This window comes from Stegastes partitus, unplaced genomic scaffold (assembly GCF_000690725.1).
Source record: "Stegastes partitus isolate 25-593 unplaced genomic scaffold, Stegastes_partitus-1.0.2 Scaffold215, whole genome shotgun sequence".
NCBI lineage: Eukaryota > Metazoa > Chordata > Actinopteri > Pomacentridae > Stegastes > Stegastes partitus.
Genome location: NW_007577946.1, coordinates 193,778 through 220,379, shown reverse-complemented (window position 1 = coordinate 220,379; position 26,602 = coordinate 193,778). Strand labels below are relative to the sequence as shown.

The following is a 26,602-nucleotide window of genomic DNA, read 5'->3' as shown; positions in this document are numbered from 1 at the left end:
CCGCTTGTTATGTTCTTGTTTCAGAGCTGGTCATTTCTCTGTACTCACCAGCGGCTGTCAGAGCGAGCAGGCTGGGAACAATCTGTGCAGCTGCAGTGAGACGGGTGTGAATTGAAAATTTAACTCTGCAGCTGAGTGACCTGCAGCGACCTGTGAGGAAAATTTAAGAGCACTCCACCAAAATCAAGGAGTGTAACTTGAAAGAAAGCGTTTTTTATCGTAGGGAAGGTGAAATGGACGCACACATAAAAGACAGGGTTGAAGAGCTAATAGAAAGTGTTATCAGTGCTTAAGGAGCTGTGCGATACGGTAGCTGCTGGCTCAGCTCCTCCTCCCTCCGCTTCCCTCTCCGTCTCAAACACTCTTCGTCACCCTTTTCCCTTCTAGACAGTAAATCATTTGTAGTTTTCATTGTGTTAAATCATTTTGCAGAGGCAGAGCGAGGCTGTCAGTGCGGCAGAGTGGGATAGTTGGCAGTCAACATTAAAAAGCAACGCCTCCGGCGATCCGCAGTTATAGACAGATAAAACTTTTGTTGCTCCGCGCTAATTCCAAATTGCTGTTGGACAAAATGTTTCCGTTTACCTCTCGCCTTTCATTTGCACATCACTTCTTTGTTGCTTGCTGTGGCTAGCAGGCGTATGCGTTACTCATCTGCTCGTTTTGGGATAAGTGTCGGGGTCTTTTTCTCCGTCTGCAATCTACAGTAACGCACATCCAAAGTGTCTGTGTGTCCTTGTTAGAAAGGAAACACTGGTTAGGGATTGTTTTTGATAAAAAAAAAATAGAACTGAAGCACAGACGGTAAATATTTCTGATTCAAGGATCGTTTACAGTGAGACAAAAGTTCAGGAACATCTCTGAAAATGGAGTTTATTGTAAAAATGTTTATTTATTTTAGGTGTGTGTTTCTAAAAAAAAATACAATTTCAATCTATATTTGGGCTCAAAGGTGACTCGGTGGTTAGCATCGTCGCCTCGCAGACAAAAGGTCGACGGTTCGCGTCCCAGTGAGGACACCCGGGATCTTTCTACGTGGAGTCTCCATGTTCTCCCCGTGCAGCGTGGGTTCTCTCCGGGTTCTCCGGTTTCTTCCCCCAAGGTCCAAAAACATGTGGAGATAATTAGTGATTCTAAATTGTCCGTAGGTGTGAATGTGAGTGTGCTTGGTTGTCTGTCTCTAAGTGTAGCCCTGTGATAGACTGGTGACCTTCACCTTACGTCATCTGGGATAGACTCCAGCCCCTGTGACCCTAGTGAGGATTGAGCGGTGTATAGATAATGGATGGATGGATGGATACTTGGAGTATAATGTGATTATACTTTAATGTAGCATCAGTATATAAGAGCATATGTTGATACCTACACTTAACACCCAGCAACATTAACATCAAAAGTCCACTTTTCTAACTTTCCTTTCATTAAATATACTTGAACACATCTTGTCAACACCTAAAATATATTTTTTTGCACTTTAAGACCTTTAATTGCATTTACACACAAGTATGGAAGTTCTCTTTGCCAAGTGAACAACTGCTCATACAATTAGGCAGCTTCAGCACCATGTAGCCGCAGCAGCAGCAGCAGCGGAGCTATGAATAACCGAACCGAGCATCATGTCTGGCTGGGTACAAAACGCTAATTATCAAAGAATAACACTGGAATAATATTATTCAGTGCTCTGCTAAAACACTGTTGTTGCGGTTCTGCAAAACAATCATTGGGATATTTTTATCCGCTGGTTGTACGCGCTGAACTCCAATGACTCGTTATTGTGTGAAGAGCTGCTGGTTTTGCTGATCCCGCCGAGTATCAACAGTCAGGCCTGCAGCGCCGTCTTTCACCATGTTATTTAATTTTTCCTCACAAATATTGCGTAAGTACACTTCAGGGTTGAAGCTGCTCCCATTTAATAGCATCACCCAGGTCCTATCTGGGAAATAATATTATTTTAGATTGGATATTAATTAGATTTATCCTTTCTAATTATATTGATCAGCTTTAGGATTACGAGTCATGCACTGTGGTTACACTGACCTCAAGCTCCCTCGATAATAATCACAAAAAAACATGTTTTAATTAGTGCTACTGACACAACAGCACACTGACGACCTACACAGACAACGTGAGAGTTAATGAATACAGGGTTTGGTATTAAAAATGTAAACAGGAAGTGAATGATGGCTGTGACCGTCCCTGGAAGCAGCTGTTAAGAGCACTGATAGATTAAGACTGGCCTTTAAATTAAGAGCTTTAATTGCTAAATTCGCCCTGCTAGCAGAAAGAACATGATCAAATGACTGAAGTTGGGGTCAGGTGAAGGGGAAAGTGTTGCAGGAGTGCAGGAAGTGACGATCTGCTGGTGACAAAGAAACGGCAGGAAGGAAAAGAGAAAGATTTGAAGGGAAATCCAGATCAGCATCTAGCCAATCACAGATGTGCTCATCTCCGGGGATGCTGTTATTGTTCACTCTTCTTAGTCCATGAAAGATCAGAGGCCAAATATCTCGAGAACTCATTCTAAGGTTATTTCTTGAATATAAATATGTGGTTGCTGAATCACCAGAATGGATAACGATGTTGGATGCTGAGGCCAAGGTGATTTAAGGTGAGATTAAACTGGTAGATCTTTCCATGAGGGTTCCTGAAATATTAATAAATAACGTAACCATATTTATATCCATGATAGCAAACTATAACTAATAATACACATGTGCATGTTTTAATAATAAGAAAAATAAAATTTTTCAAGCACATATGCTTAAAGATTCGTGTCTGAGAGTAGAAGAGTAACACCATGACTCTTATTTTAGATTCCGGGTCATCACTCCGCCGATGGCAGCTTTTCTTAATCTTGGGTTTAACTGTTCTTACATCTAAAATTTGACATGTTAAGAGGAAAAGATCTGGAGGTGAGTTGCAGGTCATGACAAGATTGGCAAGTCCTCTTCTCTGAAGAGTTCTGAGGAGGCTCTTCCTCACTTGTTGTCTCCAAGACGACATTAAATTGTCCCTGAGTGGCCCGAAATGGATCCATTTCCAGATTGATGGCCTTGGATTTTGGGAGCGGCTAGTCGGGGATGCAGCATCGTTAACCCGCTCATCTGCTCCAAAGAAACCTCAAAAAATAATGTGTTTGCAAGAGTTTAGTTTATGGAATAATAATTAAAAAACAAACAAAAAAACCCCCACACATTTGTATAATTTACAGAGACTTTACTAATATCATAATCACAGATACTTGCCCACGTTAATACAACCATGAAAGCAACAGAGGTGTTTTATTTTGAAAAAGATCTGTATCATTGTCATCAACCAGTCCGGCGTAGAAACATTTTAAAAAGTTAGGTTTGATCAATATTTTGATTGGTTAGAGCCAAAATCTGCAGTATCCTTTTTTTTTTCTCAATAACAAAGCTGATATGAGTCTCAAAAATGATCCCAAACACAGATATGTGTGATAAAGAATAGAATAGAATGGAATAGAATAGAATAGAATAGAATAGAATAGAATAGAACAGAATGAGTTTATTGTCATCACACTCAAAGTACAATGAAATTAAAAGACAACTCCAGCGGTGCAAAATACAAAAGTATAAAAAAGACAAATAAGAATATATAAATATATTTACAAAAGGAGCCAGTAGAAAGTATGTGGTAATGACCAAACGGTAGAATAAATATATTTCACTGTCTGAGGTGAGAACACTGTGGATACATGAGAAAAATAAAAATATATATATAAAATACGATGTGTTCTAAATGTGCAGAAAGTTTTGAACATGACTAAATTTTTTTGCCAAAGCACATGTGAGATAATAAAGCAATCCAGGAGTTTATAAATTCACTACAATTATTTAATTTATCATTGATGAGAAAAGGTCCCACATGCAAAGAGATTTAGTAAATCTCGCCTGACTCAGCAGGGATAATAAAAAAAAGAAGTTCTAAAGGAGAATAAATATTTTAAAAGCAATGTTCAAATGAATCCTGAATCTCTCACTCGACAGATTTGATTCTGTATTTTATCACATTTCTGTTAAATAGTTTTCTTTCCAGTCATACTCTGCTCATTGGATGGTTGGATCTGAATAGAAGCGCCACTAATTAACCTGTTGGTTAAAGGAAAAAAGGGCAAATTATTTCCTCCGGCCATTAACTTTGTCAGAACAAAAGCCTTCTCTCACTGAATCTAAAACATGTTAGTACCCACAGGCCTTCAGTGGCGTTGTTAGTGGTGGTTGGTGCGCTTACAAACATAAAAGTCAAGTTTACTGAATCAAAGAACCAAGGTAAAAGGAGAAGTACTTTGGTGGATTTCCAGGTTTCAAACAGTATAACATATTCAAACTGAGGCGCCGCCAGCAGTCTCACCGTCTCTGTGAAATTGCTATTTGTTTTTGCTAAATTGTACATTTCCCATGCTGAATCAACTGCAAAGTTGCATAAGAAAGGAAACGTCAAGGCAAACACGTCATGGTCTGCGGTTTCTGTTCGTACAACAAAGCTGTTTCCATCGGGGAGTTCTGTCGTCGTATTCACATCTGCGTGATTCCACTGATGCCGAGCTGAAAGTGGGAATAGAGCCGAGCGCGGAGCTGTGAATATCATGTTAACCAGCTCTCGGGCGCAGTCGAGTTCGTTCACGTAGGGAAGGAATAATCGGAGCGGCATGGGAGAGGAGACTAATGGAGATGATTTCAGAAAAACCTGAGATTTGAAATGTTGCTAAACCTGTGCTGAGGACAAAGGACAAAGAGAGAGGAGAGGGAAGCTGTGTGAGGAGAAACACAGCAACTGGAGTCAATATATATTCTGCTCCAAACCAACTCTGATAGGAAGGGAAGGTCAGATTAATAGCTTCCAATTCACTTTCAATCTCCTCTGGACCAACACATGTGGCCCTTCTGTGCCACCGGCATTGTTGCACACACTCTTCCACACTCGCATTCACAGAGAGCTGCAGGTTTGTGGACACACAGCCGGAGTCAGAATGTAAATAGAGCCTTCCCAAGATCTGTCTGAATGTTTTTGCATTTTTGAAATTTAATGAATAGTTCCTCCAAAGAAACAGCACAACTGATGTGTTCGCTCATCTGTCTGGGTTCTCCGTCCTCTCTTCTCATCTTAAACTGATGCTTTTAATGATCACCTCCTCATTAGGCCTCCTTATCATGTAATACGTGTGAGAAGCGTGCAGCTGACATCTATTTATGTGGCAGCATCTCCGGCTGCTGAATAGTTTGGTGATTAGCAGCGGTTTACCTCCAAACCAAGTTGACCTCTGAGGAATGTAATGAGCCGTTTGGACAAGACGTTGCCACTAAAATTATACAAGCTTCGAGTGTAGCATGCATACATCAAGATGATTGCATTTTAATTAATGGGCGTCTGTGTGGAGGGGGTTTGGTCGTATGCATCGGGGTGTGTAATGGAGATTCTCTCATGTTGGATTTCTCCATATGCCCTGCATCAGGAAAATGAGAACCTGCTAGATTTAATGCAATCTGACGGTTTGGGGATAGCTGCGAAGTATCCTTTGGGTGACGTGATTGGATGATGATTGCATTAATGCAGCTAAGCCGGACCGCCTTGTACAAGATGTCTGCTCGACAAAATCAGTGTAATTGCTGAATTAATTTCCTGGCAGCGGCTGCAGGTGTTGCTTTTAATGATGTGTAACTGTACGTTGTTCTTGCTGAACAATGTTTAGCTGGTAGAGTGTGTCACCTGGTTGCGAACCCCAACAAGAACCTTATAACAAATGTATGGTGTGGTCAAGTCATAACTGTGTAACGTTAGAGGATGCTGGTTTTCATATACGGTGGTTTGCAATGTCACTTCACGGAACAATAAAAAGTTCTGGATTTGAACCTGCTGGTCGGATCAGGTCTTTCTGTTTGGAGTTTGCATGTTCAGTCCGTGCGTTGGGTTTCTCCAGGTTCTCCGGCTTTCTCCCAAAGTCCAAAAACATGTTGAGGTTAATTGGTGATTCTAAATTGTCCGTAGGTGTGAATGTGAGTGTGCTTGGTTGTCTGTCTCTAAGTGTAGCCCTGTGATAGACTGGTGACCTGTCCAGGTGTCTCCTGCCTTCACCCTGAGTCAGCTGGGATGGACTCCAGCCCCCCCATGACCCTAGTGAGGATTAAGCGGTGTATAGATGATGGATGGATGATTTGCAATGTCACCTCACGGCAAAACAGGTCCGGATTTGACCCTGCTGGTCAGCTGAGGTCTGTCTGTTTGGTGCATGCGTTGGGTTTCTCCAGGTGCTTCGGCTTCCTCCTACAGTCCAAACACATGAGTGGGAGGTTGGCTGGTGATCTAAGTTGGCTGTAGATGTGCATGGTCTGTTGGTCTCTTTGGGTTAGCCCTGCTACAAGCTGGCAATCTGGCCAGGGTGTCAGCTGGGATACTCTTCAGCCTCCCGTGACCTTCTGCAGGATCAAATAGCTGATGGATGGATAATCTCAGTGAGCAACCGCCTGATTGGACACACTGGTGTTTTGGTAAATTAACACCTCGTCAACTTTTTTTCTTGGTTTCTTTCATCTTCTTTTAATTTACATAGACCTGCAAAGCCGTCTAAAGATGTCATTTCTGTCTGTGTGAATCAACTTGACTTGACGAGACCTGCCTACTTCTGGCGTGCTACTCATGACATGTGCTTTGCTGCTGCTCTTGGCAGGAATCTGTCCGCCCTCCATCTGCTTTGCTTTGATTTTGGTTTTGTTAAATCTTGGAGGACCTTAATTTTGAATTCACATCGAGGTGTTGAGACGGAACATGCCTCTGTGGGCTGAAGTGAACATGCCTAGGGTTGGTTGAAAGCTCTCGAGGATGTCGCTTTTAGTTGTTTTTCTGTTGACATATCAAATGAACTTGACAGTCGCTGCTTGATGCTGATGACACTATGTTGTTTGGAAGTGTTGGCTCCTCCGGTTCACCACAACACACTTTATTTATATGTATCTTTGGAGAACCATAACTGCAGCTTGTAAAGTTCTCCATTTGCTGCAGAACTTTTATTCACAGTTACAAAAATAATCCAGTAGATGTGAGTTTATGAACATGTAAAGGATATATTTTCTACTTGTCATTGCTCGGGTCTCCCTCTCTCTCCAGAGTCCCGACTGTGAGGTCCATAGATCAGATTCAGGCTGTTCAGATTTGAAATTCTGTGAATAATGTCTATCATTACCGCTCTGAAATTTTCAATTACTCCTAACCTCAAGCCAGAAACAGTTATTGTCATAGGTTATATAATACAACATTAGTTATTTTATTTTTTTGCTCAAACTTAAAATGATGTGTTTCGGCGCCGCATCCTGACGCTGTTTGGATTCCCAAGGCGAAACTAACACCGGTGCCTAAAACTAGACACTGCGATCGTTATTGATCGACCCAAAAGAAGACTTCATCAGTCAGAGGAGTTGACATGTTTACTGGTGATGTGATTATTACTGAGACGTTTGCAAAAAAATGGTTTCTTGTTGAGTTTCTGCCCATATTATAAGTCTGAGTTCTTTTCTTACACTCAGACTGAGGCTTGATTAAGATAATAATGGTGAGATTATTTAGTTATAGTTATAGAAAATAAAAATAAAAAAAACGTAAAGGACAGAGTTGAGTGTCTAACAGTAATCTAACAGCAAACAGGAAGTTAATTAAAATGTTTTAAGTACCTCACTAATGGGAAGACCTTCAACATACAGAATTATAGTGCTGTGAAAAGTACTTGCCTCCCCACAGGCATCCTCTATTTTTGCATATTTGTCACACTTAAATGTTTCAGATCATCAAAGTAATAACCCCCCAAACAAACTCAGAATGCAGTTTTTCAAGGAGAAACCCTGTCCAGCACCACCTTGCTCTATGTGAAAAAGTAAATGCCCCCTTAGCTACCAATCCACCAAATGACCGGCAGTTTCACCAAACACCCCTACATATGATCAGTGCCAGGCTTGTTGAATCTAAACATCAAATAAATCGAACCTGCCTGGCATTGTGAGGTAGGCTGAAGGATCTCAAAGAGCAGCACATGATGCCACGATGAGAAACAAAGTCAGTGACGTTTGTCAGTCTGGACAGGGCCATTTCATACAAAGCCAGCGAACCACAGTGAGAGTCATTAACCACAAATGGAGAAACATGGAACAGTGAACCTTCCCAGGAGTGACCGGCCAACCAGCATTTCTCCTAGAGTGCACTGACATCTCATTCCAGAGGTCACAGAAAACCCAGACCAACATCAAAGAACTGCAGGCTTCACTAGCCTCAGTTAAGGTCAGTGTCCATGACGCAACAATAAGGATGACTCTGGGATCCATGGGAGAGTTGTGAGGCGCAAACCACTGCTGACCAAAAAGATCATAAAATATCTAGATGAGCCCCAAGATCTCTGGGATAACATCCTGTGGACTGACGAGTCAAAGGTGGAACTTTCTGGAAGACATGGGTCCATTAGATGTGGTGTAGTGCTAATGCTACATTCCACAAGGAGAACGTGACACCAGCAGTGAATCATGGTGGAGGTGGTTGATGGTTTGGGGCTGCTTTGCTTCCACAGGACCTGGACGACTTGTCATAACTGATGGAGCCGTGAATTCTGCTCTCTGTCAGAAAATCCTCCTGGAGAACATCCACCCATCAGTTCATGACCTCAAGCTGAAGTGCCAATAAGTTATGGAGCACGACAATGACCCAAAACACACAAGCAGGTCCACCTCTGAAGGGTTCAGAAAGAACAGAATAAAGGCTTTGGAGTGGCTGAGTCAAAGTTCAGACTTTAATACAACTGAGATGCTGTAGTAACACCTTACAAGGGTAGTTCATGCTCCAAAGCCATCTAATGTGGCTGAATTAAATCTATCCAGTGGGCCAACATTCCTGCATCCTGCACTGTGAATGACTGATCACGAGCTATAGCAAACATTTAACTGCAGTTGTTGCTGCCAAGAGCCTATGAGGTTTAGGGGGGCAATTACTTTTACACAGAGGTAATATAGGTTTTCAATAAATCTCTGATAAATCACGATTTAAAAACTGCATTTTGTGTTTTGAGGGTTCTCTCTGTCTAATATTAAATAAATGCAGAGATATCTGCTTCCTCTAAATACTGAACATAGGATCTCCATTAGGAGGAATGACATAACTGGACCTTCTGGAAAACATTTCAGCTATTTTTCATGAGCATAGAAGTGATTAAGTCCAGCAAAGGGATGGAAATGGAAATTTAGCAGTGGTACAGTTTGTTGTTCCAAACTGTACCACAAAGATGCACTAATGAGGACGTCTGTGCTTTTTATATGGGTGTTTTATGAGTTCTCTAATAGCTGTTATTTCTGTGGTTTTATGGAGTATCTCTAATGTTGCTCTTCCTCTTAGAATTTAATATTTTATTTAATATTTTGCTGTGTCTACTGTAGATGTGTTTGCAGACAGTGTGACACATTAAACAGGCAAATCTTTTGGTGAAGTAATCCATTATACAAACACAAACACTGCCCCTTTGTTTGTGTTGTTTAAAGACTACATTTGGTGTTAACTAAATTCATTTTGGCTCAGACCTGTTGCCTCCCCTAACACTGGGAATGTGACTGTCCTACTAGAAAGGTTAGGCGTCATACCAGTGTTGTTTCTAACTGTGACCACTCAGAGTTTTCACAATCTTGTACAAGTTGTGCTAGATTATGTTTCATCCTGTCGACATATTTAACATAAAAGGACTATCGACTGGGGTCCCTGCACACCCCAAGAAAAATCTACTGTAAGAAACAAATATCCATCCATCCATTATCTCATTAGGGTCGTGGGGGGCTGGAGTCTATCCCAGCTGACTCAGGGTGAAGGCAGGAGACACCCTGGACAGGTCACCAGTCTATCACAGGGCTACACTTAGAGACAAACAACCAAGCACACTCACATTCACACCTACGGACAATTTAGAATCACCAATTAACCTCAACATGTTTTTGGACTGTGTGGGAGGAAGCCGGAGAACCCGGAGAGAACCCACGCTGCACGGGGAGAACATGCAACCACCATGCAGAAAGATCCCGGGTGTCCTCACTGGGACGCAAACCAACGACCTTCTAGCTGCGAGGCAATGATGCAAACCACAGCAGAAACAAACAGCATTGCAACATACAAGCTAATTTCATCTTAGCATTACTACTAATGCAAGATAGTCATCTGAACATAAATCACTGAAAAAGAAGAGAATTTTAGGAAAGTTAGAGTAAATTTGTCTATTGCGTTAACAAGCAAACAAAATAATCTTGTTTATCATCTTTTGTTTCTGGTGTCATTTCATTCTTATAAATTGAACACCAAATCTGACCAGTCTTGATCTACTTGCCATTATTGCCTATAAAACTAACACCATATTACAGAAATAGATTTATTACAGTCAAACACTTTTTGACGCTCAAAAAAACAGAGCAGACCTCCTCAGATGTTTCTTTCTCCCTCTTTAGCATCAAAAGCGATCCCATTTGTGCTTTTTCTCCACACTCACACTATATAGTGGATGATATAGGTCAATAATATGAATGACCACTATTTTAGTTTCATGTTGTATAAAAGAACATCCATCTATTATCTACACACCGCTTAATCCTCACTGGAGTCTATCCCAGCTGATTCAGGGCAAAGGCAGGGGACACTCACATTCACACCTACGGACAATTTAGGATCACCAATTAACCTCAACCGGGAGAGAACCCACGCTGCACAGGGAGAACATGCAAACTCCACGCAGAAAGATCTCGGGCGTCCTAACCAGGATGCGAACCAGCGACCTTCTAGCTCTGAGGCTAACCCCCAATCCACCTTGCAGCCCCTATAAAAGAACATAAATACTGATAATCAAACAACATCTTGACGAAAATGACATTTCTTATCTGTGCCTTTGAATTTTGTCTTATCTTAGGAAGAGCAGCATTTGGAGAGGGTGTCCGAGAACACGAGGAAAACTGTGTCCAAGTGTCTACAGGTACCTCAGTCAGGAGGTTAAGGGTTAACCTGCAGGGTGAGAATAACACTGTGGACTCTGTGGCTGTACGTTGAACATATTACCGAGTGTGCATGCATGTCAGGGGCTCCACCTATAGAAAAGGATACGGCTTGTGGCTGCGCTGCCAGAGGGAATGGAACTGACAGCTCGTCTCCCTCTTCGGGATGCTCCTGTCTTTGTAAGCGAACGTGCCGCATGGATGAAGAATAAACGTATTTATGAAGACACGTTGCAACGGGCAGCAGCTGAGATAGAAAATCAGGACATTTCTCTCTGTTGACCCCTTTTTGTTTCCTCTCCATAATTACAGTTTTTTCCCTTCTCTTGTTTCTTGTGCCGCTCATCTTTTTTTTTTCCTTCTTCTGCTTTTTATACTCCTTCATTCTCTTGCTGCTTCGCCATGTGTCTCTTTGGCTCTCCTCCTTCCCGGCCAGGGTGCTTATGCTAATGCTGGTATTAATTATTATGCTAATGTGACTGTTAATCACTATGCTAATGTCACTGTACGTATCTGTCAAACTGCTGGAAAGGACCTGTCCTCTCCTGTCTCCTCCTGTTCCTCTGTCCTTTCACTCGCTCCAGCTTCATGTATTCAGTCAGTCTCTTTTTTGTTTGCACACTTAAAGTTATACAGTCGTGACTCGATAATCTGACATGTAAAATGTAAAACCTTCTTTTATGTCGGATAGCAAGGCTGTCGGATTGTCAAGACGGAGGTCGAGATACAAGGAGGGCTTGATGCTGGAAGGCTCATTAGTTGTTAATATTTATTGTTCATAGTTGTCATAATAACCAGTAGGGCTGGTCTGAACAGCACTTGTTGGGTTCTGGATATTCAGGCCAAATTAATTATGAATATTTGAATCTTAGGCGCAGTCAGAGGGGACACTTCCACTCCCGGGGAGCACTCCGATGGGGTGGAAGTGGCCGGAACGCAAAGGCAGCACTTGGTGCTGATGCCGGTTTAGTTAGTGGTCACAGTTCTGTTTCTACCACCGGCGGTGGTGGGGGAGTGGCAGATACGCTCCACCATTACCATCCATGTTTACTTCTGTGAACACTGAGCACGCTCACTGCGTGTGACGTCGTCGTGTCCTCTTCTGCGCATGCGGGACACTTTTGGGTCGTATGAAGTTCACACAGCAGATCACATACAAGTCGCATTTAATTGGAAATGTGAACAAACTCACAAAAAAATCAGATGTTACAACAAAAAATCGGAAGTCCTGTAGTCTGAACGTAGCCAATCTGTGTGATTGTTCAGTCAGATAAACGCCGTTATCCTGATTGGTGACATAAAATGTCATGTCGGAGTCAGAATCCAAGGCTGTCAGTGTGTTAAGGCTATTTTTAATGGGTTCCGTTTGTTTGTCGGATAGCAAGGTTTTGGATTGTTAAGGGTCGGATTATCGAGTCAGGGCTGTATTTGTTATATGACTTTAATACTTTTGTGTCCTATGAATATATTTGTAGCTTTTGTTGCTCCTTTAACCTTTTCCCTGTTAAATGCCACCACGGCCACTACTTTCCTTTTTTTTTTTTTTTTGCTCTCGCCCTTGTTTTCAGTCTCACCATAACGGAACAGAAACTACGAACTGAAGCTGTTCACAACCTCTCAATCATCCTCATTCAAGCCACTTATTTCACCACCTCACTGCTGTAAAGAATGTGTTCACTCATCTATACATCACGTCTCGCTCCTGCTTGTTCAGTTCCCATTGTTTCCCTCCTCCTCCTCCTCTTCCTCCTCCTCGTCTCCTCCCTTTTGAAATGTTTGCTGCCACATGTTGATGGAGCGCTGTGACGCAGACGGGGACCGGGCACCCACTAGGAAATCCCGCTGACGCTGTGTGTGGTTAAATGTGCGAGGAGAATATTGTATGTGTGAATATGATTACGTACCTCTTATTCTCGCCGTCTCACACGCATAAGCAAACGGAAAAGAATGAGTAAGCGCATGCCGACAGACACACTCATGCAGGTCGATGCATCTTTTTGTGTTTGTGCATATTGAGCAGAGATGTGTGTGTGTGTGTGTGTGTTTGTGTGTGCTGCAACCGACAGTAGTCAACAAAAGCAGGTACTTCTGCTCCAAACTGGTGATCAGTGAGGCCTCTGTGTGTATATATGCTATGTTTGTGTGGAAAACGATAAGACTCGCTATTATACATTTATTTCTTCCATAAGCAACAGATTCTCATTGAGACGTAAAATTAAACGCATCCTAAACTTCTGCTGCGACGCACAGCGACGGTATTTACCACACGTTGCAGTGAACAAGGTCCCGATGTCGAAGAACACGGTTTAGAAATGACAGAAAACAAAGAGAAGGGGGTAAACAAGGGTAGCAAATGCCAATGAGCCTCGTTGTTATGCACTTGAGTAATTTGTGGGTGAAGGAACTTTTAAAAAGTGCTGCATAAGGGGGTTTAAAAATTAGTTTTCGTGCACTTTTGAATTCTTTTGAAATTTCTAAATATCACAGCCGGATGACAGTCACTGCAGTTTTCAGTAAATAAATAAAGATACACGATAAGTAAAAGAAGACATATAAATAAATCAAGTGTTCTGTAGCTGTCTTGACTTTGCTTTTACAGTCGTGACTCGATAGTCTGACCCTTAACAATCCTAAACCTTGCTATCTGACAGGTTTTTAGGAAAAACGAACCATTAAAAACAGTCTTAACACACCGACAGCCTTGGATTCTGACTCCAACATGACATTTTATGTCACAGATAAGGATAACGGCGTATTATCTGACTGAACAGTCCAACAGATTGGCTACGTTCACACTGCAGGACTTAATGTTTAATTCAGATTTTTTTGGGAAATCTGATTTTTTTGTGAGTTCGTTCACATTTCCAGTTAAATGCGACTTGTATGTGATCTGCTGTGTGAACTTCATACGACCCAAAAGTGTCCCGCATGCGCAGAAGAGGAAACGACGACGTCACACACTGTGAGCGTGCTCAGTGTTTATGGAAGGAAACACAGATGGTAACGGTGGAGCGTATCCACCACTCCCCCGCCGCCACCAATGGTGGAAACAGAAGTGTGACCACTAACTAAACTGGCATCAGCAGCCAAGTACTGCCTGTGCGTTCCGACCACTTCCACCCTGTCAGAGTGCTCCCCCTGTGTTGTTCAGACTGTCATGAAAACACCAGATACAGGTCGCATAGGGGCCAAAAAATCAGATTTGTGTCACTTCAGCCTGCTGTCTGAACGTATTCACCTTTGATGTCAACCGAAAGGCTCGTCAGTCAATTAGGAGTGAAATCCAGCGATGTGTAGTGTTCTAACAATACACTAGTCATTATAACAACTATGAACAATAAATATTAACAACTAATGATCCTTCCAGCATCAAGCCCTCCTTGTATCTGGACCTCCGTCTTGACAATCCGACAGCCTTGCTATCCGACATAAAAGGTTTTATCATTTAGATTATGGCGTTACGGCTGTATATTATACATCCACCTGTGTGCTGGTCAGTTGGCCATTTTTGCACTGCAGGTTTGGGATTATTCATCTGTCAGCACTGCAACTTAATCTGTTTTTACTTTGAAGATTCTTTGATGAAATTTGAGTGTCTACAGATAAATATTTGTGTCTTTTCAGCATTGATGGTTGTTGAATTTTTTCCAATTTTATTTGTGTTTGCTGGTGTTGTTGTTGATCTCTATCTGTCTAATCTATGTGAATCTATACGTTCAGCATTCTACGCTCACCATTACTTTTTATCAGACAGCTGTTTCTTGGTCTGCTTGTATCTCTCCTGCTCAGTATTTTTGTTTGTGTCCACGAGTGTCAGACAAATGCCCGTTATTAGGCATTTAAAGCCATCAAACTGCACTGGTATTTGGTTTAATTGCAGACACTCTGTAAACGTCGCTCTGCCGTAATACTAAGGAATTATGTAAAATGGTGTAAAACCAACATAAACACAATTTAGTAGAATCAGTCATAGAGTTTAATCAATGAAAAGTAAGCAACCTATGAACTCTGGGATGTAATGATTTATTAACTCTTGCAGGTTTTGCATGTGCAAGGCCTCTGATTTCTTATATATTACCCTAAAACTGGTCAACTTTACCTTTTCATCTTCATCAATACATGATCTTTAAGTTGTGAAATAACTTTGAATATAAACTATAAAAATAAATTGTGTGAACATATCTGAAAACGACACAGGAAAATATATAAAGTAGCTAAAAAGTGCAGTAATCTGTTGTGGGAAGGTCGGGACTTAATGGATTCTAGTTCAGTCCGATAAAAAACATAAATGCATCATGAAATTATCCTTTTGTCCAAATGTAATAATATGCACTGTGAGCCCTGACAGATGTGTGTTTTCAGGACAGAATAATCCCTTTTGAAAATAAAATGTAAAAAAAAAACAAATTAAAAGCAACAATTTCTCTCCACAATGCAGTTTTCTGAAACCTTCATACAACGCATTCCCCACCACCTATTATCACCGCTTTGGCACGTCCTGTTTAGCTGAACAGACAATTTGTTCTTTGGCAGAAGCCTCCATTCATTTGAACGCTCAACCTTTTTTTTCGTAGTTAACCGTTCAGTTCCGTCCATAAGTCTCACTTAGTTAGAGCCAGCAGTGGCGATGACACGGACAAATGAGATGGCTTAATAAAATGTCTGAGGACCGTGGAACAGGGCAGAAGTAGTTTTTAGTTTAATGAACTTGAGTCTCGGCAGCGTGAGCGGAGGGCAGCTTCTGTGGGAGTGGGCTCCAGAGAGACAATATATAGATTTAAAATGCATTTGAAAACGGTAACCCAGAGTGCTGGCGTATTCTCTCTGGCTAGATTGAAAAGTAATGACATTACATTAAATTTGTGTAGGATGTAATGAGAATTTAGTTTGATTGTTTTATGACAGGGCTGCATGGTGGCGCAGGTGGTTAACACTGTCGCCTCGCAGCAAGAAGGTTACCTGTTCGCGTCCCGGTGGGGGCACTGGAATCTTTCTGTGTGGAGTTTGCATGTTCTCCTCGTGCAGCGTGGGTTCTCTCCGGGTTCTCCGGCTTCCTCCCACACAGTCCAAAAACATGTTGAGGTTAATTGGTGATTCTAAATTGTCCAAATGTGGGTGTGCTTGGTTGATAGACTGGTTACCTGTCCAGGTGAACCTGCCTTCACCCTGAGTCAGCTGGGATAGACTCCAGCCCCCCATGACCCTAGTGAGGATTAAGCGGTGTATCGATAATGGATGGATGTTTTATGACAGCATACTCTAGTAACATCGCTATTCATTAGCCATTAACAAACATAAAGCGATGTTCTTTGCTGTGGCTAATACAGGATTTTGTAAGATGAAAATTGGATGCTGGCAAAATCCCTCCACAACTGTGATAAATAAATAAAGAACAGGGACGTTTAGGTCAAGTTGTGAAATAACAGCTGTAGCTACTGTATCTGACAGATCTTATTTTCCATGCACCTCTTGATCCAAACACTGAAGGCCCTGTTTCAAAACCATAAAGCTGACAAGCCTGAATTATTGATGTGATACGGATGAAAGTTTGAAACTGGTAGAATGCGCTGCAACCCACTAGAGGGTTTTAGATTTGTTGGGAATACAGACAAAGAGATCACAAGAGATGCTGGAGAGGAGATACAACAGTCAGAGTTGTTACTGTTGGAGCTGCAGTAAATTTCACAGGCCTGGATGTTAGAACACTGTCAATCAAATATTTATATACAGTTGTGACTCGATAATCGGACACTAAATGTAAAACCTTCTTTTATGTTGGATAGCAAGGCTGTGAGATTATCAAGGCTCAGGTCGAGATACAAGGAGGGCTTGATGCTTGACGGGTCATTTGTTGTTAATAGTTACTGTTCATAGTTGTTATAATAACTAGTAGGGCTGGTCTGAATAGCACTTTCTGGTCTCTGGATATTCAGGCCCAATTAATAATGAAAATCTAAATATTTGGCACAGTCGGAGGGGACACTTCCACCTCAGGGGAGCGCTCCAACGGGGTGGAAGTGGCCGGAACGCACAGGCAGTACTTGGCTGCTGATGCTAGTTTAATTAGCGGTCGCACTTCTGTTTCCACTGGCGCTGCCGCCACCACCGTCCATGTTTACTTCCGTAAACATTGAGCACGCTCACTGCGTGTGACGTCGTCGTGTCCTCTTCTGCTCATGTGTGACACTTTTGGGTCGCATGAAGTTCACACAGCAGATCACATACAAGTCGCATTTAATTGGAAATGTGAACGACCTCACAAAAAAATCAGATTTCACAATAAAATCTGAATTGAGCATTAAGTCCTGCAGTCTGAACGTAGCCAATCTGTGGGATTGTTCAGTCAGATAATACGCCGTTATCCTGATTGGTGACATAAAATGTCATGTCGGAGTCAGAATCCAAGGCTGTTGGTATGTTAAGGTTGTTTTTAATGGGTTCTGTTCGTTTTTCCTAAAAACCTGTCGGATAGCAAGATTGTCGGATTGTTAAGGGTCGGATTATTGAGTCTCGACTGTATATATATTTTTTTTACATTAACACAGACCAGTTTTCACTCCACATCTCCGCCACTGGAGAGCAGCACTGCATGCTGACGTGCATGTTAACGATGTTGTTAAAGATGCAGTGTTTACCTCAAGTCATTTTACCACAAAACTTCATCTGGGCTCCCTTCATGTCACCAATGACCGCTCTGTGTCTGACGGTGCGATAGAGCTCAGCCCACGTTCTGTTCACGTTCATTTGTTTGTCTTGGCTTAAAATTTGATCGACCGCATCAGAATTTCATTGGTCGATTTCCATCCTGTTGTTGATTTAACTTCTTAAAGATTTAAGGTCCTCAGTGGTGAAGCCTCACCTTGAACGCTGAATGCCATCTGTAATAGTAAAGAGGAGATGATCAATAATTCTGTAGCAACATCAACAGTTCTCTGTGACGTTAGATAGATGATATCGATTGAGGATGGATAGATGCGCTTTGGGAAAAAAAAGTTGACAGCGATCGTTTTAAGAAGAGATTTAAAAGCAGTGACTGCCTCAGCCTGCTGCGTTTCCTTGGGCAGCGACTCCACAGCCTCAGGGCTTCTGTTTCAAAAGCTCCGTCCCCCTTCAGCCGAGAGTCTGGAACCGACAGGAGGCCCATGTGTGAGGATCTCAAAGTGCAAGGAAGGGTTGTGTGGGGATAAATGAAATCAGATTTACTGAGGAGTCAGATCATGTAGTGCCCTGTAGGGAACATACCGCCTTAGCATGAGGTTCTTTAATTGGGTGTCTCCTCCTCTGTCATGATGGACATCTGTGTGAAAATAGACTTTGAATGAAGAACAGCAGTTGTGGCTGTACTCTGGACATCACTGGCAGCGTCGAGTACGTATGAGAGGAGCAGATATTCTAATGCTGAACGCTAAATCTTAGATTTCTGGCAAACAGCTGTGATTAACTTTTGGCAATGTCACACAAATGTGCTGCAAGGTAAAAACTGAAAAATGCAAATTAGAGCTAACACTGGACAACGACCAACACTTAGTCAATCACTACAAAACACTACATAAAACTTGCTGTAAACAACAAACATTCCAGCACAAAGTCAGCCAGAAGTTCCCGACAACATCTAATTTGTATGAACAAATATGACTTTGCTGCAGATATTTAGGCAACACTGCCAAAGGTTGACTACAACTGTCCAGGTGCTACAAGTCTGGCACTACTGGCAACCCACAGCTGAGCATGTTTGCCAGCAGGAGTAAAGAATTCCCAGAACGTTGCTGGAAGTTTGCCACTAATGGCCAGAAAACCAACTTCTGTGCTTTGCTTTTGTAAGGTTCACTATGTTAACAATAACAATTGATCAGATTTATGTAACGCTTTTCAAGGCACTCAAAGATGCTTTAAACTGTCAGTTATTCAGCCACACACATGCATGGTGTTAAGCCATGATTGTAGCTGACAGAGGCGTGGCTGCCATTCTGCCCCTCCGACCACCACCTCAAACAATCCATTCATACACATTCACACCAGGCAAGGTGGGTGAAGTGTCTTGCCTAAGGACACAGGTTACAGGGCAGAATCGAACCGCCAACCTTCCGATCATCGACCAACTCGCTCTACCACCTGAGCCACAGCTGCCATGTTGACATGAGTGCTAGCTTCTGTTTCCCACATTAAGCTACCTGAATCTTTACTACCATGGACCTTCCTCCTTGTTCCGACTGTTGCAGCCTTTAATTTAAACTGCTTGGTTTAATGTAGTGCCGGTCAGTTCCTATTTGGCCTTCCGCTTGTACAAAACCAACACAGTTCCAAACAACATTAATCACAATGTAGCAGCGAGCAGAGGCAGCAAGTTTCAAGGACAGCCTCGTGAAACCTAGTTGTACACGTTTCTTGAAATGTTATACTGTGTGTTTAACAAGTCAACAGAAAACTTTAAGCAGTCACATCACACAGAGGTGTTGACCCCACAGATTTAATTCCTTGCTCCTCCCTGCGTGTTATATCCTCTTTGCATTTACTCCCCCCCCGGTCATGTATTGCTGCTCTGCCTTCATGCTGGTTGCTGCCAATATGTATTACTGTCAGCATGGCATCGCCCACTGAGCCCGCAGGTGCTGAAATAACACACACCTCTCCTGTAGAGAGTCGGTGAGAGGGTGTGCATCACCTGGGCATGTGTGTGAGGAGGTGAGGGGTCAGCCAAGGTGAGCCGAAGCCTTCAAAGAACCACAGACCCAGTAATTAGCACAGCGGGTTCTGTACGTGCGGTCCGCTGTGTGTGCGGTTGCCTTTGTGTGTGCATCAGCGTCACTAAATCACCTCTTTTGTTTTTCCTCCCTCCTCCGTCCTTTCATTCGTCGTTGCTTTTGCTTTCCCGCACCTCACAGCCATCTGTGTCGCCATGGTGATGTATAGGAGTCAGGTGGTCTGACCTGTGCTGGTTATGAGTTCTCTCAGATTTGCAAAAGTGTGTGTGTGTTTTATTTAGAACAGCCAGTCTGGCTGTCTTCAGGGAATCAAACTGAGAATCAAGCTTTTTCCTGACAAACTAAAGACTTGTTTAGTGCACGTCACGCTATCTTTACGGGCACTTGTTTCAGTTCAGTTCTTATATTGTTTCATCTCAGCTGGATTGCAGCATATACGACACAAATTCAACTATTAGGAGCAGAGTTTGACAAATAGACAACACATAGTCAATGCTCATTTTATCATCTTATTGCTGATACGCGGTCTTATCAGATAAAGCTAATCCTGAACAGCAAATGAAAGAGCAAGAGAGACTAATCACCTCGTTCCCCAACACTCGGAGTCTAATTTATAATGAGCAGTAAACTGACATTTTGGAAACCTATAAATAGTTTAATTTCGCACTCTCACTGCCAGGTGAAGTGTCACCAGACTGTAATGTAGGTGAGTTTTTTTTTTTAAGTCTCCTCTCCTGATCAGTGGTTCCTGTTGAGTATATATGAATACAACATCCAGTCCACTTGCACTGTCTAACAACCAGCAGAGGGCGACTCTTGTGGTTTGACTGAGTCAAAGTTGATGAGAAAAAGACTTGACTTTTTACTTGATCCATCCACTCAGGACACATTTGCCAGGTCAATTCATGGTCTCAATGGCTACTTTTAAGACTGCTTGAATACAAAATGATGTTTATTTAGTCAATTATGGTTCCATTTAGACAGAAATAGATGATAAAGCTTCACAGTGGGGCTGCGTTGGGATTGACAGGTTGGGAGAGACAACAGATTAGTAAAAGCTTAGGTAGTATCAAATTTTGCCAAAGTCTGTGTCCGAACTCGGTCGTTCATCACATTTTTAATTTCCACTTGTATATGCAACAGTCTGTCATACAGGAGTGCAACAATCAAAGGCTAGTAGTGGAAATAAAGGATTGCCATTTGGTCAGCTTTATTTTAATCAATACCATTTCATTAAAATATGCCTCAATCAGCCTCGTCATTACAATACTCGATTGAAACATTGCTTCGTAAGATTGTAAGCAAAGGGCATGGGGTAAATGTCATATAGACTCGTTTTTTGGTTCATTATGGGACTTTTTGAGGTCACCGTATAGAGCTTAAACTTGCATTTCACCCTTGAATAATAGAGGAGTGTTAATATAGTGCAGCAGGAAACAAAGAGGAAGTCCTTTTAGAGAGAGCCTGCAATATGTAGATTAAAAATACTGACTTTAGGCACCATTATATTTTCCTTCGAGCATATTTAACTAACAGTAACTATGTAGAAGAATATGATTGTAGAGGGAGGCAGCACACTTTGAATTTTTCAAACAGTTCCTCTGAGAAAAGAGGGAACGCTGCAGTAGTAAGAGCACATAAGGACAAATAGGTCTTTAGACTACATGCATGTTTGATAAATATGAGGAAGAGCTCTTTATTTGGAGGACACGCTTGGCAATTTCATGAACAAGATATTTTTAGGTAATATATTGCTGGTAAACTTCCAAATAAACAAAAAAGTGAGAAAACTGAGACAGGCTCAAATGAAGCCATTCTCCCAAGTTTGGTAAATGACAGTCATTAGTCTGTCATTAACACTTGCCTCCAATGATTGCTATCTGCATGGTACTATCTTGGGAACTGTTGACTGGCATGTGTTAATGTGTTATTGTGTTGTGTGTGTGTGTGTGTGTAGAAGTGCATGTTTGTGTTACACCGCGAAGCGAAATTAGCGTCTCAATCTAGGAAGCCTCTCATCCCTGCTGAAAGTGATACTTGTCCCTACAGATATCACTCTTTGTTCCTCTTGTTAAGATAATGAATATTAATGTGCCACCTTGTTATGTCTCACCCAAATTATAATGGTGCCAAACAATACGAAATTACAAAGCACTTTCAAGCGCTCGTTCCGACAACCTCGGGCTAATTGAGCTCCATCCATGAGACGATGACGGCGTGATTCAGAGAGAGAGAGACGAGGATAAAGACGATGAGCTTGACGAAAGGCGTGAGTTTAGGGTGTGAACACTGTGAGAAAGCGATGAATAAATCTCCTTATTTTGCCACATGAGGGGCAATCAGAAAGTCCTGTGACTTCCCCCATAAAAACAAAAACCATACCTCGTTTATATTTGGCTACCATCCCATCTGGGTTGCCTTTTTGTGCAGCAATGTGCATTCCAAGCATTCCCACTATATTTGGAATGCTCACTCATCATGGATGTAAAACTAGTGCAAAAGGCAAACATGACACTCTTCGTCAAACTGAACAACTTTCACGTTAAGGATCATCACCAGCGCTGAGGGTTGGTTCTTCAGTGGAAGCTCAGGTCAGCAGCACAACCAGGAACATGCTCGTTAATTTCTTCGACATTCTCGGGGGTCGTGCATCATGAATGATTCCTACGTTCAATGGCAAGTTGTACTGTACCATCCAGAGGCATGCCCTAGTTGTCATCCTTCTATCACATGCTTTAAAAAAAACTAGAAATGAATGGTCGCTTTCCACCTGCCCTTCTTTCCAGGTTCCTCTTCCTCTTTGCCAAAATGAAATCCAAGTTGAATGGTCGCCATTTGACACATGGCAGAGGAAATCTGGTGTCACCTGCGAGCGATATGTGATGCACTTACAGAGCGGGACTTTCAGGGAGCATTCTGGCTGTGGAAGGGTTGAGGTTAGAGGTTGTGCTGCTCCGTTGCTTTTCCGAGGCACAGTCTCTGAACCTTCTGGCCACAGATCATACGTGGGCACACGCTGTTTTCCTGTGCAATGAGAGATTGTTGCCAACATTTCAGGTGCACAAAGAAATTATTTCATAGAGCCACACTGTTAAAGTTTTCTGATTGAAATAATTTCCTCCTAAACTTGAATTACGGTTGTCTCTGATGATGTTGGACTGAAATGATTTGAAACTGGCCTTGGACATGCCCATGACCGCATAATAGGAAATGGAAGTGAAAGTCATAGAGATATTCACATCACGCTGGAGAAGTGGCCGATAGAAAGACAGAAAATATTTTCATTTTTACATCCATTCATACTAAACCCACGCATTTAATTTAAAAAGTTACAGCTACAGAAGGGCACATATGCTGATTAGCCACATTACACCAGGCCCCCCTCACGCTGTCAAAACACCTCTGAACCTTTTGATTATGGACACAGGACCTCTGAGGGTGTCGTGTGGTGTCTGGCACCAGCACGTTGGCAGTGGATCCTTTGGGTCCGGTGGGTTGTGGGATGGGGCCTCTGTGGATGAGGCTTATTCTGGCGCATCCTGTGGATGTTTGATTGGATTGAGATCTGGGGAGTTTGCAGGCTGAGTCAAAGCCTCTGGCTTTTTGTTATGTTCCTCGAGCCACTGGGGGAGGCCGCTGCGGGGAGGGGGGGTGCTTGATCTGGAGCAATATTTAGGTAGGTGGTGCATTTCTTTTGGACTTTTTCTGCAGGACATTGTATTGTAATGAGGTGATCATTGCTGCAAACTTTACTTGTCGGTGGACTTCTGAATGTTACTGCAGCTCAGTATCCATCCATTATCTATACACCGCTTAATCCTCACGAGGGTGCAGCTCAATATGCAATGCCAATTTCTCTGATTGTTGTAAGAGTTGATGCAGGGTTGGAGCTCGTGTACGGCTAAATGAACTACACTGAGTAAATGAACTCAAGTCTGCAGCGCTAAACAAGTTACCCATGAAAGCACTATAATTATCTGCCATCTGCTCTCTGAACTTATCCTTTCACACCTTTACACTTCCTCTTTTTTTGCCTTTTTTCTTTTTTTGGCATCTCTGGTGCAGGAAAAAGCATCTCCAGACAGAGGCTCATGTCTTCTGTGTTAGCAGTGAGTCAGTGTGCGGTGAGTAGTTTAGATGCTTCAAAAGGAGTCGCAGATCAATCGTGAGAAAGAGTTGCCGAATATTGTCAGCAGGTATTCTAGTAACTGTTTACTTTGATAAATTCTGATTAACAGCTTGACTTGAGTCAATTAGGCACGTTAATCTGGGCAGTGGAGTTACTCGCTAACTCAAGCCAGAAGCGTGGAACTGGCTGCAGAGCAAATGGAGAAGCAAAGCGATGAATCCAGAAATGTCAAAACACTGCAAATATGTGGCATTTTGTGTCATGGCTTGTTAGAAAAGACCCAGAAACAGCAGGCAGGTTGTAGAAAGAAACAAACTTTAATATGGAACTTATTGGGGTGTACGGACAAATAAACTCAAGGCGGCTGTTTATCCAGGTAAAAATGAATCCAAAAAAAGAGAAGGCAATCCAACAAAAATCAAATCAAATCAATCCCCAGAAATCAAAAGAACACAAACCATCGGTGGGTGCAAGAAGAACAAATGACGGGAGAACATGAGGGCAGCAAAACAGAAGGGCAACAGAACAAACAAAGGGAGAGACAAGACTATTTAACACTGATTGGAGACGAGGCACAGGAGCAACTATCCAGGCCAATCAAAAAGGGAGGGGAAAAAGATCAGAAGTAGAAGCACAAGCGACACACATGGAAATACTATTTTAAAACACAACAGGAAGTCACTGAAAAAGGACATAAGACCTACAAACAGCAGACACGCAGAAAAGGGCGAAGAAAACATTGTATTACAAAAACCAAAACCCAGGAACCGTGACATTTAGTTCTTGTAGTTTACCAGCTTTTCCACCATTAAACACAATTGTTCATTCAGTCAGTCAAGGGGGGCTTTCTCTTAGTTTGTTCCGGTTAGCTCACTTCATATCCGGCATTGTTGTGACCAATTTGGCTCCAGGACCAATTTAAGACCAGTCCTTGATATCCACTACTGGATAGTTGTGGTAAATGTGGCTTTGATATTCTCTGGTACTTGTGTGCAGCTACTTGGAAAGATATCTTGCCTATTAATCCACGGAGCTACATATTTCTGCATCCTGCGTTGTTATTTCTCCTACCGCTGGTAGACAATGGTCTCGGTATTTTTAGCCCAATCATTATTTGCATTACGTAATTTGCGGTCAGTCTGTTCTTCTGGATTTTTTTTTATTTTTTAGCTTTCAGTTACACAAGCCTGGCAACACTGGAGGATGGAAATAGCACGTAACAGTGGTCGTGGGCAGAAGAGGAAACCTACACACTTAATGTCCGTATCATATTACCACCATACTACATCACTGAGAGAGAGAGTGAGAGAGGCAGAAAAAAAAAAAAAAAAGGAAAGCACAGAAAATCCCACCAGATGGTGTAAAGAGAGATTCTGTGTGCTTGTTTGTGTCTCTTCCTGTCTTACAAGCAGGTTTCTATCTGTAATTGCACAGTGAGGATTTTCCTGTTGCCTCCATTCCCCCCGTATCTCGCCATCGTGGCTAAAAGACATCTCAGTTCGCAGCTGGTAGTAAACCAGTGGAACTTTATCTATCCCTTTCCACACATTCGGTCCTCCACGCTGCAGCGGTTTATCGAGCTCCATCCATTTCCAGGAGGTGATGACTGCTAAATGAACTCACAGTACACTGATATTGTCACCCAAACCGTGGATTCCCCCCTCGTCTTGTGGCTGTGCGGGCATGTGTGTGAGCAAAAGTTTTGGGGTTTTAAAATGAGTTTAAATTTAAGTGGCATCTTCTTAACACAGATCACTTAAAGGCAAAGTCAGCGATTGTAAGCCAGGACGCTTTCGGCCTGCTAGTTGTCCGGTCTGTGCCCAAATCAAATCCAGTGTTTGCCCTTGAATCTGTAAAATGGGAATCGAACAAAGTGGCTCGGACTGATCCACAGAACAGTGTTGCAGCGTTCGCTCATGCCCAAGTTCATGCTCAAGAGAGGGGGAAAGGATTAGGGCAAAGACGGTGAGACAGATGGTAGATCTGCTTCATATGGAGGCTAATTATGACCGGCCTCTCTTCAGCGTCTGACGATCCACCTTAAACGTACTTCATACAAACTGATCACCAATTAAGATGTCAAATAATGGCCTGAGGATTTAATTAGTCAAAATATCCACAATATAAATGCACACACACACACACACACACAAGCGTCTGCACACACAACGCAGGGATCCTAATATTTTTGTCAGCACTGGTTGCCACAGCAACAGGGCAGAGCTTGTCTCAAGGAATCCTATGGCAGCTGTACGCCGGCCATCTGGGAGAGAAAACGAGTGGGAGACACAGACAGAAAGAGAAGTCAGAGATTTTGAGGAGGTGGAAAGTTGAGTAATTCTTTAAAAAAAAAATAAAATAAAAAAATAGTTTCACATGACTAACGCTTTATCATTTATTTAAGTGAACAGTCTTTTGTGGATCTGTTACAGTTTGAGACGCGGTAAGAGGATGACGTCCTCACTTCACAGACCCAGTTTTGTAACCACAGAATCAATCTTATCATCCAGTTGTATAGCCGTTGACCCGGAGCTGATCCCTGACCTCTGACCTTCCATGAATGGGATGTGCTCTTCTGTGAATCACTGTATGTTAATTTGAAGGCACACAAAGTTACTCATAGACTGATGGGAGAAAGTTTGTGAGTTAAAAAAAAACAACATATTGTCAATGTGATTCAGTAGCGTGGTTACTTTTTTTTTTCCATCCATCAGGGTTATTCCAGTAGCAGTCCAGTTACTATTTTACTGGGAATT

At 42.3% G+C, this 26,602-nt stretch overlaps 1 protein-coding gene across 1 annotated transcript in view; it reads left to right on the top strand.

The window, feature by feature from the left end:
* Positions 1 to 26,602, top strand: part of LOC103356706 (voltage-dependent T-type calcium channel subunit alpha-1I-like) — a gene marked incomplete at its 3' end in the record, with an annotated part of 216,005 nt that overhangs the window by 6,866 nt on the left and 182,537 nt on the right. The window lies entirely within an intron of this gene.